The sequence below is a fragment of the Mauremys reevesii genome, linkage group 25 (assembly GCF_016161935.1).
Source record: "Mauremys reevesii isolate NIE-2019 linkage group 25, ASM1616193v1, whole genome shotgun sequence".
NCBI classification, from domain to species: domain Eukaryota; kingdom Metazoa; phylum Chordata; order Testudines; family Geoemydidae; genus Mauremys; species Mauremys reevesii.
Genome location: NC_052647.1, coordinates 1,645,477 through 1,661,283, shown reverse-complemented (window position 1 = coordinate 1,661,283; position 15,807 = coordinate 1,645,477). Strand labels below are relative to the sequence as shown.

At 53.0% G+C, this 15,807-nt stretch overlaps 1 protein-coding gene across 5 annotated transcripts in view; it reads left to right on the top strand.

Moving 5' to 3' along the window:
- PDE1B (phosphodiesterase 1B) overlaps positions 1–15,807 on the top strand; it is a 138,353-nt gene that overhangs the window by 80,050 nt on the left and 42,496 nt on the right. The window lies entirely within an intron of this gene.

Genomic DNA, 15,807 nt, shown 5'->3' with positions numbered 1-15,807 from the left:
GCACTTGGGGGCTGGTTCTGGAATTGAATCCCACCTGCGGGCTCCACAAGGCACCGATGCCTTGACTGCATGGGCTACCAAGGGTTATTTAGAGGGACGGCGCACCATGCTGACTAGGCTTTAAATCTTGCTTTGATGTTCCAGTGTAAGGAGCACTAGACAGGGGAACGACAGTCAGAGTCTGGAGGTGAACAGCCCACAAGCCAAGCTCCTCTTTTCTCAGCAGAGACGTCATCTGTTCCCTGGCACTTGGTAACATCAGGGGCTTGGCCATAATTCTTTCCCTGCTCATACTTTTCCATCCACCCACCCCATTGGGTAGCATTGCTGTGTGCTATTAAACAGCTGCTGCATTCCATTGCAGAGGTGGCTGCATTTCAGTGGCAGGGGTATTGTTTTGCATTTCTGTTGCTCCTTATGTCTGAGGCTGCCTAGGCCTTGGCAGAGGGAGGTTGGAGGGGTACTCACTATTGTGCAGGGAAGGTGCAGAAAGGCAGCGTGGCCTTCCTGAGGTCACCAAGCTGGCTGGTGGCAAAAAATCCAGAGTAGAAGCCGGGAATCCAGACTCCCACGTAAAGTGCATTGGAATCCTTGGGAGAGAACAAGACTCACGGAAGATATCACAGAATCGTTCACTGACAAAGGCACCAGGGCAAAAGAAACAGAGCTAACAACTTAGGCAAAGAGCAAAATAAACAGTATCTATTTTAGGGTTAGAGTTTTGCCCTCGCCCCCAAACAGAGCAAATGTGCACGGCACGCCCTGAGTCCAGGCAGCAGCAGGGCAGAGGTTTGGGGTGGGAAGTTTTGCTGTACTGACCTCTAGCTTAACAAGCTCATTTACTCAGGAAGGGCCAGATCCTGTGGCCTGTCTGTATGGACAGAATCCCGTATCACGGTCAGGGGGCGCAGGGTTCTGCCTATGAGGATCCGGCCCTTTGTTCCCAGGAGAGTTAGTTTCAAGGCCTGGGCTGCACTGAGGACGCCTCCTCACATGCTCTCGCCAGCTGCAGCTGGGGTGTTGAGCACATGCTGAGATCCTGGGTCAATGTCATCAGCTCCAGTCCTGCTGAAAGGAGGCTCTGAACCTGGGTGGGATTTGGGGGACGTTTCCCCCAGTGGAGAGAAAAAGGGATATGAGTGTTTCCCGTTTGGAAGGAGCTGTGGGGCTGCCACAGCCAGCACGGTATGGTTCTGCTAGCTCAGACTAGGGGGCAGCGACCCCACTCTGCTGCCTCATCCACCTCTCCCCGCCCATACTCCCTTGCTGCACCCCAAACCTCCTGCCCCCACTGTCTCCCAGTTCTGTGCTCCCCTGGGCCTAGATTGACAGGCAGGGAGTACTTTGAGGGGTGGCTGATGGAGGGTACAGAGGGCAGGGTAGGGCCAACATTCCTTCCCCCCCAGAGAAACCCAGCCCACTTGGTCTGAGTGGGCCCCTGCTCTCAAGCCTGGTATTGTCTTTGTTCCCTTGTATTCTCCCGTCTGCCTATCTGCACTTGGTGTGTCTTGTCGTATATTGCTCTCTTGGGGCAGCAGCCATCTCTGGCCTGTGTTTGTGCAGCCAGGGCTGGCTCCAAGTTTTTTGCCGCCCCAAGCAAAAATATTTTTCTGTGCCCCCTGGCCCCGCCCCATTCCAACCCCTTCCCCAAATCCCCGGCCCCACCTCCTCCCCCGGGCATGCTGTATTTCTCCTCTTACCCCTCCATCCCTCCCTCCCGGGCAAGCCTGGGAGGGACGGGGGAGAAGCAGAGTGGTGGCGCGCTTGGGGGAGCAGGTGGCAACAGAGCGGAGGTGAGCTGGGGGTTACTTCCTGCAGCCCTCCCCGTGCCCCCCACTGCCGCAGCTCACCTCCACTCCACCTGCTCCCCTGAGTGCGCCACCGCTGCTCTGCTTCTCCCCCCTCCCTCCCAGGCTTGCCGCAAAACAGCTGATTCGTGCGGCAAGCCTGGGAGGGACGGGGGAGAAGCAGAGTGGTGGCGCGCTCGGGGGAGCAGGCGGCAGTGGAGAGAAGGTGAGCTGGGGGGGAGCGGTTCCTCCCCTCTCCCGGATTACTTCCTGTGGCCCTCCCCGCACCACCCACCTCTGCAGCTCACCTCTGCTCAGGGCCGGCTCCCAGCTTTTTGCGCCCCAAGCAAAAAAAACAAAAAGGAGCCGGAGTGACGCCCCTTGGAAAGTGCCGCCCCAAGCACATGCTTGGAGCGCTGGTGCCTAGAGCCGGCCCTGTGTGCAGCACCTGGCGTCAGGGTGTCCTGGGCACTATAGTTACAATCCAGCTAGGTCTGAGGATGCCCTCCCCCCACTCTGCTGGGGCCGAGTTCATGAACAGCCGAGAGTCCTGCCCTGCGAGGTCCAGCAGGTGCAAGTTCGGCGGAGGCTGGGGACTGGCTCTTGCAGAGATCTCTTGGGGCTCCGGCAGTCACAGCCCTGGTGCCCAGCCCATCAGAGCAGGCACAGCTACCCAGCGCTGCAGTACGAGCAAGGACGGCTTTGCTAGGCTAGAGTTAGGCCTTATCACTGGCTGGGCCTCACGATAGGGGGTCAGTTCAGGGAACCTCGTGTCCATCCATGTCCCTGCAGGCAGGAGGGTTCTGCCTGGTGTAGCCTGAGCTTCTGGCTGTAAGGCCAATGCCTCGGAGGGGGCTTAGCTGAGGGGAGGAGCATCAGAGCTGGGTTTGTGATGGAAACTTTGAGCCCAACACTGAACAGGACTGTCCCATCCCAGCTGGGCCCAGCAGGAGACTTCAATCCATGGCCCACCCCCTGCCTTTCCGCCTGGCCTAGCCACTGCCTGCCCTCTCCATTTTCTTGCCTGACAGGTTGTGCAGCCTCTCTGGGCCCAGCACTGGCAGGGGGTCGATAGCCATTCTCCCCAGGCATCCAGAAGGCAGTTTGGACACTGAATTGAGGCTCTTGTGCCAGCCTTTGGGGCTCGCACGTCCCTGTGTCCAGCCCACTCGGTCTGGGGGAAGGGAGTCCCTGGAATTAATCAAAGTGCTTTGTTTCTGCAAACAAACAAACCCAGCCCAAGGGAGCCTGATATTATTTTGGTCTAACTAGAGTTTCTGGGCTCAGTATGGAGGTAACTGGGTGATGTTTTCTGGCCTGGCTCTCTAGGAGGCCGGACTAGCTGAGCTATCAGTCCCTCTGGCCTTAACGTCTACGAACCTATGAAAATCAGCCCAGCCTGTCATACTCCCCTGCTCTCCACTTCCTTTCAGTCGGGGTAAGGAGCCTGCTGTGCGAGAGCTGGCACTGAATCAGACCCAGCAGCAAAGTCCCTGCCATATGCAGGACAGTGCTGCCCATCTATGACACACACCTGGACAGGATGACCAGATAGCAAGTGTCCTTTTATTTTCATAGACTATCAAGGTTGGCAGGGTCCTTAGGAGGTATCTAGTCCAACCCCCTGCTCAAAGCAGGACCAATCCCCAGACAGATCTTACCCCCGTTCCCTAAATGATCCCCTCAAGGGCTGAACTCACAATTTCAGGTTTAGCAGGCCAATGCTCAAACCACTGAGCTATCCCTCCTCCCAGGGGCAGGAAGGGTATAGTTGCCTATATAAGGCAAAGCCCCTAATATTGGGACATCTGGTCACCCTACACCCGCAGTTGGACTGGGCCGTGCCTGAGCCAGACGAGGAGGGCACAGAAACACAACAGGGACTCACCAGCTGCAAAGAGTTTTAGCAGTGCTCCTGAGAACAAGGTTGGCATTAGGGCCATTTGCAGTGGGGAAACTGAGGCACAATCAGGGAAGGGAGTTGCCCAAGGCCAAAAGAGAAGTTGGTTTCAGAGCCAGGATTAGGCACTTGTGCTGGGTGCTGCACAGACATAGAGCAGGATATGCTCCCTGCCCCAGAGAGCTCACAATCTAAACAGGACCTTGCTGTGTTCCTGTGTGTTGTGGGGGATGTGACTAGAAATGAGGAGTGGAGGTGGCTTTGTGCTCCCTATATTCTGGGGCAGCTGAGGGCCTGTCCTGATCCTCATGTAAGTTAGAGCAGCCTCAAGGTTACTCTCTTATACTAGGTTCCCTGTGCTGCTGTGCCCTCCCTCCCATGGGATGGGGGAAACAGAGAACAGCCATGCCACAGGCACTGGGGGACTCAAGGCGGGGTGGCTAGGAGCAGGGCTGGCACAGAGCCCTTGAACGAGCTACACACCAGAGAGGGGGGATTCTCAGGGGCCATTTGCACCTTCTCCAGTGCCCTCTAACGCTTCCAGTGCAGGGCATGTTACAGAGAATCAGGTCCCAAAGCAGTGCAAAGCTGGGGAGGATCAGGCCCCCTGCAATGGATTTCTCTAGATGCCATTGTCGTCTGTGCGCTGTTTTTCTTCTAACCTTTGTTGAGAGTGTCTCGAGCAAGAGATTTCTGTTTCCCTGCCGTGTTCTGAAACGGCCCCATTAGCGCCACTGTGCTGGGCCATCGATCTGCAGAGCAGCAGTGTAATGTCATGTCAATGCTAATCCCAGCGTTTGTGCTGTCTGCAGCCATGAAGCTCGGGAGGGGGAGAGAGAGTGCAGGATACACCAGGAGTGGGAGCTGCTGTGACCTTTCCCTTCTCAGGCTGAGGGTGCGTGAGATGGGAGGGGAGTACTGGGCAGAGGAATTCTTGACTCCAGGATGCAGCATCTTCTCTGAACTCAGTGAGAGAGAAAACGTGCCGGGGACAGAAGTGACTGAACAAGGGAACTGAAATGCTCTGTGAAAATACAAAACTAGAGAAAGATTCCATAGATTTCATAGAGTATAAGACCAAAAAGGACCATTAGATCATCTAGACTGACCTCATGTAGGCCACCACCAGCATCCACATACGCTTGTACTGAGCCCAGTGACGGGTTAGACTAAAGCATTTCAGTCCGCGGAGACTAAACTGTTGTGAGCCAGAGGCAGAGAACAGGAGAGACTGAGGTGCCATCGGTGGCCCAGGCCCTGCAATGGAGGGAATTGATTAAATGGACGAAGCAGTGAGGGTCCCAACAGGTGATCCCTGCTCTATATGCTGCAGAGAAGTTGAAGAAAACCCAAGGTCCCTGCCAATCTGACCTGGGGGAAAAGTCCTTTCCGACCCAAAACCTGACGATCAGTTGGACCCTGAGCTGAGCATGTGAGCAATTAAGCACCTAAGACAAAGGATTCTCTTTGCCACCTCAGACCACGGTTCTACCCTGTCCAGTGTCCTGTCTCCAGCAGTGACCAATCCCAGATGCTTCAGAAGAAGGTGGGGAAAAAAACCCAGAATGCATCTGTGCATTGGGGAAAAATATTCCTTCCTGAACCTGTAGGAAGTGGATGAAGCCCTGGAGCACCCCCCAACTTCCCCCCTCCCCAAAGAGTTGGGGCTGAGCTGAACATAGCCTGGTTTGACTTTACCTCTCTCTTACACACACTCCCACCCAGGCAAATTGGCAGTAAGTTCCCCATAGTTACACTGAGCGGCCACTGGTTCAAGTGGGGTTGGAATAAGACCCCCGTAATTTTACCCCAGTGTAACTGCATTGAGTTACTGACTGGCACCTGTGTCGATGAACGGAGAATCAGACCCAGGGTATACCTAACACTGCAATGTAAGCCCAGGGTTCGTGGAACTCGAGTTAGCAGACACTGGGTTTGTTAACCTAGGGCTTGAGTGTTTACACTCATTTGTAACTCCAGGTTAGGAATTATTGGACCCTTGGTCCCAACCTGGGGCTTCAGTGTCTACACTATGTTATGTTATGTGTGTCTGAGCCCAGGCACCCATATCCCAGACTTCCTAGCCCTCCCCAATCCCACTCTAGCCCTTTGTTCATGGGGCACTGTGGGAAAACTTGACTGTCCACGAAACTTGACTGTCTAGAGCAGCGGTTTTCAAACTTTTTTTCTGGTGACCCAGTTGAAGAAAACTGTTGATGTCCGCGACCCAACGGAGCTGGGGATGAGGGGTTCGGAGCGTGGGAGGGGGCTCTGGGCTAGGGCAGGAGGTTGGGGTGGGGGGGGTCGGGGCGGTGGGCTGGGGATGCAGGCTCTGGGGTGGGGGCAGGGATGAGGGGATTGGGGTGCAGGAGGGGATTCCAGGTTTGGGTGGGGCTCAGGGCTGGGACAGGGGATTGGGGCACGGAGTTGGGGCACGGGCTTACCGCCGGTGGCTCCCAGTCAGTGGCGCAGCCAGGGTGCAGAGGCAGGTCTTCTCGCCTGTCCTGGCACCGTGGACCACGCTGAGCCCCGGAAGCAGCCAGTCTGGCTCCTAGGCGGAGGCACACATGAAGTGACGCTTGCAGCCTTGGCCTTCAGCACAGCAGGAGGCGTGCACCAAAGACTCTGGGCTGCACTTCTCTCTCAGCCTGTGGCCCTATGTCCACCTCCCTTCCAGCCGCCCAACTCCCAGAATGCTCTGAGAGTCATAGAGCTCTGAAGACCCCCAAGATCAGAGTTGGATCCCCTGGGCTTTGAAGCAAGGCATGGGCCTGAGCTGCTGGGAGTGGGTGTGGGGCTGGAGTCTCTCACCTGCCCATGGGGCACAGCCCCGGCTAGGGCCAACCATGGGTTACAAACTCCATTGAACATGCTGGGGAGACTCCTCTCATTTATGCTGGGGTAAATCTGGAGTAGCACTACTGAAGTCAGGGCAGTCACATTGGTGTAATGGGTAGAACCTGAGCCATCAGCCAACGTGGCCCCTGCAGGATGCTCTTTGAGAGAGGAAGGGTGGCTTAGTGGTTAAGGTGTTGCAGTGCAAGGGGTCAGGGTTCAATCCCTTGCTCTACCAACAGCTTCTTGTGTGATCAGGAAACAAGCACATCTCTTTGGGCCTCAGCTCCCTGCCTGTAAAATGGCCCTAATCATCCTTCCTTTCCCCACTGACTGGATGTCTTGCTTACTTAGACTGTGAACTGTCTGGGGGAGAGACGGTCTTGAGCTGTGTCTGTGCAGCCCTATGCACATCAGGGCCCTGAATTCAACTGCAGCCTCTCGGTGTTGCTGTATTGCAAATAATAATAATATCAGGCTGTCTGCTTCAGGACAGAGAGGTTTTAAACTGGGAAAGGTAACTAGGAATCCAAGCTGGTTTTGTCTCAGTGCCATTTCCTCTCTCTGGAGGGTTGTTGTTGCTCATGACACCAGCAACGTAGGATGGACCCATCACAGCCCGAACCCTCTCCTATAGCCCAGACCTGAAACAGCCCCAAGGGAACCCAGCAGCCCATGGGAACATTCTGACTCAGGATGAAACCACTGACGGTGGGAGGTTTGCAATGGGAGGAAAAGCTGTGCTCACATTACAAGCCTCTCTCAGCCCCTGGGGCTCCATTGGGAGTTGATGGTGCTCAGGACAGTGCAGATGACACAAAGATTGGGGGAGTGGAAAATAAAGGAGAGGATAGGTCACTAAATCAGAGTGATCTGGATCAGCTGGTAAGCTGGGTGCAAGCAAACAATCTGTTTTCTATACAGCTAAATGTAAATGTGTATGTCTGGGAACAAAAACTCTAGGCCGTATTTACAGGATGGGGTACTCCATCCTGGGAAGCAGTGACTCTGAAAAACATTTGGGAATGGGGTGGATATTCAGGTGAACATGAGCTCCCAGTATGATGCTGTGGCCAAAGGGGCTAATGCGATCCTGGCCTGTATAAACATGGGAATCTTGAGCAGGAGCGGAGAGGTTATTTTACCTCTGTCTTTGGCACTGGTGCCACCATTGCTGGAATCCTGTGGCCAGTTCTGTGCCCACAATTCATGAAGGATGTTGATAAATTGGAGGGTTTGGAGAAGAGCCGTGAGAATGATTGAAGGATTAGAAAACCTGCCTTTTCGTGACAGATGCAAGGAGCTCAATCTATTTAGCTTAACAAAGAGAAGGTTAAGGGGTGGCTTGGCCACAGTCTGTAGGTACCTACATGGGAACAAATATTTAATAAAAGGCTCTTCAGTCTAGCAGAGAAACTTATGACATGATCCAGTGGCTGGAAGTTGAAGCTATACATTCAGACTGTACATTTTTAACAGTGAGGGTGATTAGCCATTGGAACAACTTCCCCTCACTGTTTTAAAACCAAAATGAGAAGTTTTTCTAACAGCTCAGCTCTAGGAATTGTTTTGGGGGCTGATGTTGTACAGGAGGTCAGACCAGATGATCACAGTGGTCCCTTCTGGCCTTGGAATCTATGCGTATATGAAACCTCACAGCTAGCTTCCCTCCCGCAGCCCTCGCTTGGCTGCCTCACCCTGCCCCTTGGGGACTGCTCCAGCCCAGGAGCCCAATCCTGAGGACAAGTACTCAGCTCTAACTTCCCAGTGCCCCCTGGCTGGAGTGTGCTGCCTACCTGGAGATGGGGCCCTGCCCCCTGGATACAAACTCTGCCCCAGCCCCAGTGACTGGGCTGCAGCATCTTATCCCATGTGGTTCCCAGGAACTTCTGGCCATAGTCATCTGCTCCACAGGGCTGGGGCCGTAGCCTTTCCAAAGAGCTGTGTGCTGCCTCCTGGACCCAGCGGCCAGGACGGCTCATGGGGATTTCAGTAGAGCCATGTGGATGAGCTGAGCACTGGTACATGGGGATGATTGATCTTACAGGTACAGCAAGGGGCAGAGCAGGCTGGTGATGGGCCAAGAACCCTGCCACAGCTGTGCTGGTGCCCCAATGTGGCAGAGGGGTACATCTGTCTCTGGCAGGGCAGGAGCCAGCATCCCCCACAGCTTTGCTGGCATCCCAGTGTGGCTGTGTCCAGGTTTGAACTCTCACCTGCTACGGTAGCATGGTGGCAGCATAAGCCAGGCCATGTCTGGGATGCAGCACTACAGGCAACAGCCCTACCCAGGAAAGGGAGGTTTGACTCTCACTGACAGGCCATCACCAAGCACCATCCTGGAGCAATCTGGAGGAATGTCTGTCCTGTCACTCAACTCCCAGCCCACCCCCTTGTAGCAAATGGTCCTTACCCAGTGACCTTGGGGGACACAAGGTTCTGTCACTTTTGAGCACATGGGTCAGAGATGAGGTTCTGCTCTGTGGGCCTCTGCTCTTGGTGCCATGTCTGTGCAGGGCCCTATCCTGGTTGGGTCCGAGACATTGCTGGAATATAAATAATAATTAATTCCTCATTCCCACTGCCCTGAACCATTGACTGGCCTGTGCCCTCTCTGCTCCCCCGCACCCCCTTTCAGTTAGCCCCCCATTTTCCCTCTGCCGCCCTGCTGCTGAGCACTCCAGTCTGGATCCAGGCTGTGGCTATTCTCTGTGATGCTGGATTGGAAACACCACCAGAGCAAGTAGCTTCCCTCTTGCAGCTTCCATCCTCAGGGAACCCTGGGGCCCGTGGCTTCCCCTGTTGGCCAAAGAAGCAATGAGAGATAAAAAGACTTCCTTTAAAAAGTGGAAGTCAAATCCTAGTGAGGCAAATAGAAAGGAGCACAAACACTGCCAACTTAAGTGCAAGAGTGTAATAAGAAAAGCCAAAGAGGAGTTTGAAGAACGGCTAGCCAAAAACTCCAAAGGTAATAACAAAATGTTTTTTAAGTACATCAGAAGCAGGAAGCCTGCTAAACAACCAGTGGGGCCCCTTGACGATCGAAATACAAAAGGAGCGCTTAAAGACGATAAAGTCATTGCGGAGAAACTAAATGGATTCTTTGCTTCAGTCTTCACAGCTGAGGATGTTAGGGAGATTCCCAAACCTGAGCTGGCTTTTGTAGGTGACAAATCTGAGGAACTGTCACAGATTGAAGTGTCACTAGAGGAGGTTTTGGAATTAATTGATAAACTCAACATTAACAAGTCACCGTGACCAGATGGCATTCACCCAAGAGTTCTGAAAGAACTCAGATGTGAAGTTGCAGAACTAGTAACTAAGGTTTGTAGCCTGTCCTTTAAATCGGCTTCGGTACCCAGTGACTGGAAGTTAGCTAATGTAACGCCAATATTTAAAAAGGGCTCTAGAGGTGATCCTGGCAATTACAGACCGGTAAGTCTAATGTCGGTACCGGGCAAATTAGTCGAAACAATAGTTAAAAATAAAATTGTCAGACACATAGAAAAACATAAACTCTTGAGCAATAGTCAACATGGTTTCTGTAAAGGGAAATCGTGTCTTACTAATCTATTAGAGTGCTTTGAAGGGGTCAACAAACGTGGACAAGGGGGATCCAGTGGACATAGTGTACTTAGATTTCCAGAAAGCCTTTGACAAGGTCCCTCACCAAAGGCTCTTACGTAAATTAAGTTGTCATGGGATAAAAGGGAAGGTCCTTTCATGGATTAAGAACTGGTTAAAAGACAGGGAACAAAGGGTAGGAATTAATGGTAAATTCTCAGAATGGAGAGGGGTAACTAGTGGTGTTCCCCAAGGGTCAGTCCTAGGACCAATCCTATTCAATGTATTCATAAATGATCTGGAGAAAGGGGTAAACAGTGAGGTGGCAAAGTTTCCAGATGATACTAAACTGCTCAAGATAGTTAAGACCAAAGCAGATTGTGAAGAACTTCAAAAAGATCTCACAAAACTAAGTGATTGGGCAACAAAATGGCAAATGAAATTTAATGTGGATAAATGTAAAGTAATGCACATTGGAAAAAATAACCCCAACTATACATACAATATGATGAGGGCTAATTTAGCTACAACGAGTCAGGAAAAAGATCTTGGAGTCATTGTGGATAGTTCTCTGAAGATGTCCACGCAGTGTGCAGAGGCGGTCAAAAAAGCAAACAGGATGTTAGGAATCATTAAAAAGGGGATAGAGAATAAGACTGAGAATATATTATTGCCCTTATATAAATCCATGGTACGCCCACATCTCGAATACTGTGTACAGATGTGGTCTCCTCACCTCAAAAAAGATATTCTAGCACTAGAAAAGGTTCAGAAAAGGGCAACTAAATGATTAGGGGTTTGGAGAGAGTCCCATACGAGGAAAGATTAAAGAGGCTAGGACTCTTTAGCTTGGAAAAGAGGAGACTAAGGGGGGATATGATAGAGGTATATAAAATCATGAGTGATGTTGAGAAAGTGGATAAGGAAAAGTTATTTACTTATTCCCATAATACCAGAACTAGGGGTCACCAAATGAAATTAACAGGCAGCAGGTTTAAAACAAATAAAAGGAAGTTCTTCTTCACACAGCGCACAGTCAACTTGTGGAACTCCTTACCTGAGGAGGTTGTGAAGGCTAGGACTATAACAATGTTTAAAAGGGAACTGGATACATTCATGGTGGCTAAGTCCATAAATGGCTATTAGCCAGGATGGGTAAGGAATGGTGTCCCTAGCCTCTGTTCGTCAGAGGATGGAGATGGATGGCAGGAGAGAGATCACTTGATCATTGCCTGTTAGGTTCACTCTCTCTGGGGCACCTGGCATTGGACACTGTCGGTAGACAGATACTGGGCTAGATGGACCTTTGATCTGACCCGGTACGGCCGTTCTTATGTTCTTATGTTCTTATTAGCTGCCAGGATTCACAGGTGGTTGTGGCAAATCTGTCTGGTGGCCTGACTTAGCAGCTGATATGCTTGACAGCTGCCAGAGAATGGAGTGTGACTGAGGGACCAAACCCAGGCAGAGGGAAAGGGAGAGAGGGGCCCTATGCCAGTCTCTGCCATCCGCTGTCATGGGTGAGTCCCCTCAACAGTCTGTGCCTCAGTAGCCCCATCTGTTAAAGCAGGGTCAAATGCGAGCCTCAGGCTGAAAGGGGCTGCCTGCCACTCAGTGACTCCAAGGCCCGCAGGGACCATTGGGATCATCTCTACTCTGCCCTCCTGTGTGACACGGGCCACAGAGAGGTGCCTTGGCATGAACCAGACCAGGTCCACAGCCCATTGATTTGAAAATTGCCCATGATGGAGAATCCACCAGAAGCTGTTCCAAGATTAATTACCAGTGTGGCCTTCTTCCTCGACTGTAGGATTGTGGCTTTTGGAGCATCTAGTAAAATGCGTTTAAACAATTCCCAATTATCCAACTCATTTTTCTGATTCAATTCTTCCTCCCAGCTGATTTGGCTCATAATTGTGTTTCAGCTTTGTGAAACTGGCTCTTTTCAAGCACCAAGTATGTGTATCACTGATCTGGACTTTATCCTGTTCGCACATAACCGATGTGATCAAGTCACAATCACTTGTACCTAAGCTACCACTTATTTTTAGTTCTGTGGTCAGTTCCTCTTTAGCTGTTAAGATGTGGTCTAACATAGAATTCCCCCATTGTTGACTGCAACACTTTGTGAGTTAGGAGATTGTCATCTATAATGTTTAGCAGTTCTGAGGATGTTTTAATACTGGGCAGCATGAGATCTGCAGCATGTGCCACTCAGATAGAAGGGGCCCAAGATAACAAATCAGATAGGTGCTTAAGGAGCCAGTCTTCTCGTTCCTTAGTGTGATCTGATGGTCTGTGGCAGTCAGCAGCTAGTACCCCATCTTGTGCTTTATCGGTTTGGCTGTTGATCCATAAGCCATCCGCCCTCTGTCCTGAAGCACCCCTGATGCTGGTTGCATGGGAAGGGTGGAGCCAGCTCTTTGCTGGGCATAGGTGCTCTCTCCACCAGGGGTGTTGCCCAGGGGAGCTGTATACCTGCCTTGTGGCTCTTAGGTGGCAGCCTTGCTGATGTTAAGGGACTGCAGGACAATGATAACTAGGGTCCATGGTGCCAGGACTCCTGGGTTCTGTTCTTGGCCCTGCCACTGACTCATTGTGTGCTCTTGGTTAGACAAGAAGATTCATACAGTTCCCAGGGGGTTTGTTTTTCTAATCCTTGGACTTCAGAGTGAGTCTGCAAGAGACTGACCCCTGCAATCCTGACTCCAAACCCCCCTGTTCTAACCATTAGACTCCACTTCCCTCCCAGAACCAAGGAAAGAACCCAGGAGTCCTGACTCCCAGCCCCTGATCCAACCACTAGATCCCACTCCTCTCCCAGAGCTGGGGAATAGAGCCCAGGAGTGCCAACTCCCAGCCCTGCTGCTGTATCCACTAGCCCACCTTGCCTGTTCTATGCTAATGGATAAGAGCGTGCTCTTATGCTCATGCTCTTTTATCTCATGCTCTGTTATCTCAGTAAGCATGTGGTTAATGATTTTTGGAGTGGCGTGAAGGGGGATGATGACACGATTTGGGGGCGCAGGATGGGTTGGGGGAGTGGGCGCTGCCGTCAGTCCCTTGCTGGCTCTTGGAAGGGGAACAAGTGCCCGGTAGTGTCTCCTTAGTGTCCTGCAGCATCAACCAAGCGTTTGTTATGCAAAGCGGGGAGAAAAACTTAATCTGCATAATTACATAATTCCCGGGGGAGGGGGGAGTGGCTCAAACACTAAAGGGAGCCACATACAGGAATACTGGAGCGGTATTTACCATCATTAATTCCCTAAGTCTCCACAGATCCCTGAGGAGATATGTGTGCTCCTGCCCTGGGCAGGCTCCGATACGTGCCTCTGGGTGCACCAGCATGCGCCTGCTCCGCCTTAGCATGACTCTGTGTGACGGGGCTCGGACTTGGCTGCCCCGACCTGACTTCTCACGCTTCCCTCCTCAGCCCATGCATCTGTGTGTCTCAAAGCCTGCTCTGACCCCCCAGCATCTGAGCACACATGCCCCAGCCCCCCAGCGTCTTCGTGCTGCACTCTCCCCAGGCCCCAGTGTCTCACAGCCCCAGGCCCTATGGCATCTCCTGGCTGTACCCTGGCCCTCACATCCCCATTGGGTCTCCATCTCATGGCAACCTCTCACCCCTATCCCCCCACCCTGCCATGTCTCCGAGCCTCGTGGCCTTGTCCTCCCACTCCATATGTAGCGGCTGCCAGGTTGGAGCTGGGGCTCGGCTTGCTCCATGGACCATTAGCCCAATTGCAGGAGTGCTGAGCCTGTATTTAAACCTGATCTTTGCCTGCTTCATTTTGCTCTCTGAGCCACAACTAGCCATCGGTGCCAGTGCCACATGTCACAATCAATGAGAACATCAATATCTCAGGAAATGAATGGTCCCTGGGCCTCGGCTGGACCCTGGTTGCTGCAGGAAGGGGATGCATACTGAGCCAGCACCTCAATTGCAGGGCTTGGGAACAACACTTGGAAACACGCAGGCATCCTTCCAGCTGGGCCCGGGCAGGCCGCCAGAACCAGGCGGGGGAGCGGGGGGGCAAGGTCACTAACAGGACAGAACCCTCCCAGCCTGAGGCCCAGGGAACCAGCCCCCAGGGACTTGGCAGGGCAGAGGGGCCTGGCAGGGGGGGGCATTAGTGATACCACTGTAGGGGCTGGCTGTTGTGAGGGGACACAAGAGACGAGTGTGTGGAGGGAGGTTCCTAGCAGGAGGGGTGAGGGGCACAGCGAGGGTGGGTGGTGCAGCCCAGAGGGTAATAGGGGAGGGTCAGGATGGGGGCAATCAGAGCCAGGTCACATTTCATGAATGCCCCCTTGCCCCGCATTAAGACCATTGGCAGCCACGTTATTGTCCCTCTCCCTCAGTGACTCCAATGAGCCCAGGAGCTTCTCTGCCCACACTCGGGCTCCAATGACCCTAGCATCTGCCATCTTGGAAAATGGCCACCAAGCATTCTCAACGCACTTGGCCAAGGCTTTCAAAGTGCTGAGGGGATTGGGGATTCTGACCTGTGTCAGCTGGGCGTGTTACAAGGGACCGGACTTCCCAAAGTCTGAGCTCACAGAGGAGTCCCCTGCACGGAGAGCACTGATTGGGACTGAGCACCTGGGACGCTGTGGTTGTTAATCTCTCTGGGGGTCAGTTCCCCCCTGGTAACAGGGGGGATTATTAGGATGACCATATTTTCCCAAAGGGAAAACGGGACCCTGCACAGTGGGCTGGCCCAAGGCCCCCATCCCTGCCCCCCTGTGCAGGTCTGGCCTGAGCCATCCCTGCCTCCTGCCCTCAGGGTGCTGGTCCAAGGTCCCCTCCCCCATCCCCCCCACCCGTCTGGGCCAGCCTGAGGCACCCCCTCTCCTCCGTGCGCGAGACAGCCCGGGCCCCAAGCTGCCTGCCTGTGCAAGGCCAGCCCGAGGCCCCCTCTCACCTCCCCACATGCAGGGAGTCCCGAGCCCCCTGCCACCAGTTTAAGGTGACCAGACAGCAAGTGTAAAAAATCGGGACGGGGGTGGGAGGGTAATAGGAGTCTATATAAGAAAAAGCTCCCAAAATTGAGACTGTCCCTATAAAATCGGGACATCTGGTCACCTTACATCAGTGGGACCAGCCCAGCCAGAGCCACTCTCCTGAGCCCTCCCTCCCATGAGGGGCTGGTGTTGCTGCTGCCCCCTCCAAGTTCCCCCTACAGGTCGGACCCCCTTCTTTAGCAAAACTGGGAATTTGTCCCATTTGCTCTTCCCAACTGATGACCACACAAATGCCCAGTTTTGCCAAAAAAGTGAGCACAACCAGGACAGGGCTTAAAAAAGGGACTGTCCTGGCCAAAACGGGATGGATGGTCACGCTAGGGATTATGGGCCTGGCTTTCTACCACCCTGTGGGCTGTGTGCACAACGGGGCCCAAATCTCCACTGAGGTTTCTAGAGGGAAATCGAGGCATGCATAGGAATCCTACTGGTATTACAGAAAATTCCCTCTTTGTCACCCCGCTGCAATACAACAACAAAATAGTAATGTCCAGAGGGCTGTGGGACTGTAGAGGTACAGTACCAGGGTAGGTCCAGCGCAGCCCCTCTGCATGCATAGGTGCTGGGAGTAGGGGTGCTGCCACACCCCCTGGCTTGAAGTGGGTTTATAGTTTGATTCAATGGCTCTCAGAACCCCCACTATACAGATTGTTCCAGCACCCCGTGGGGTCAAATACCAAGAGCTTGGCTGGC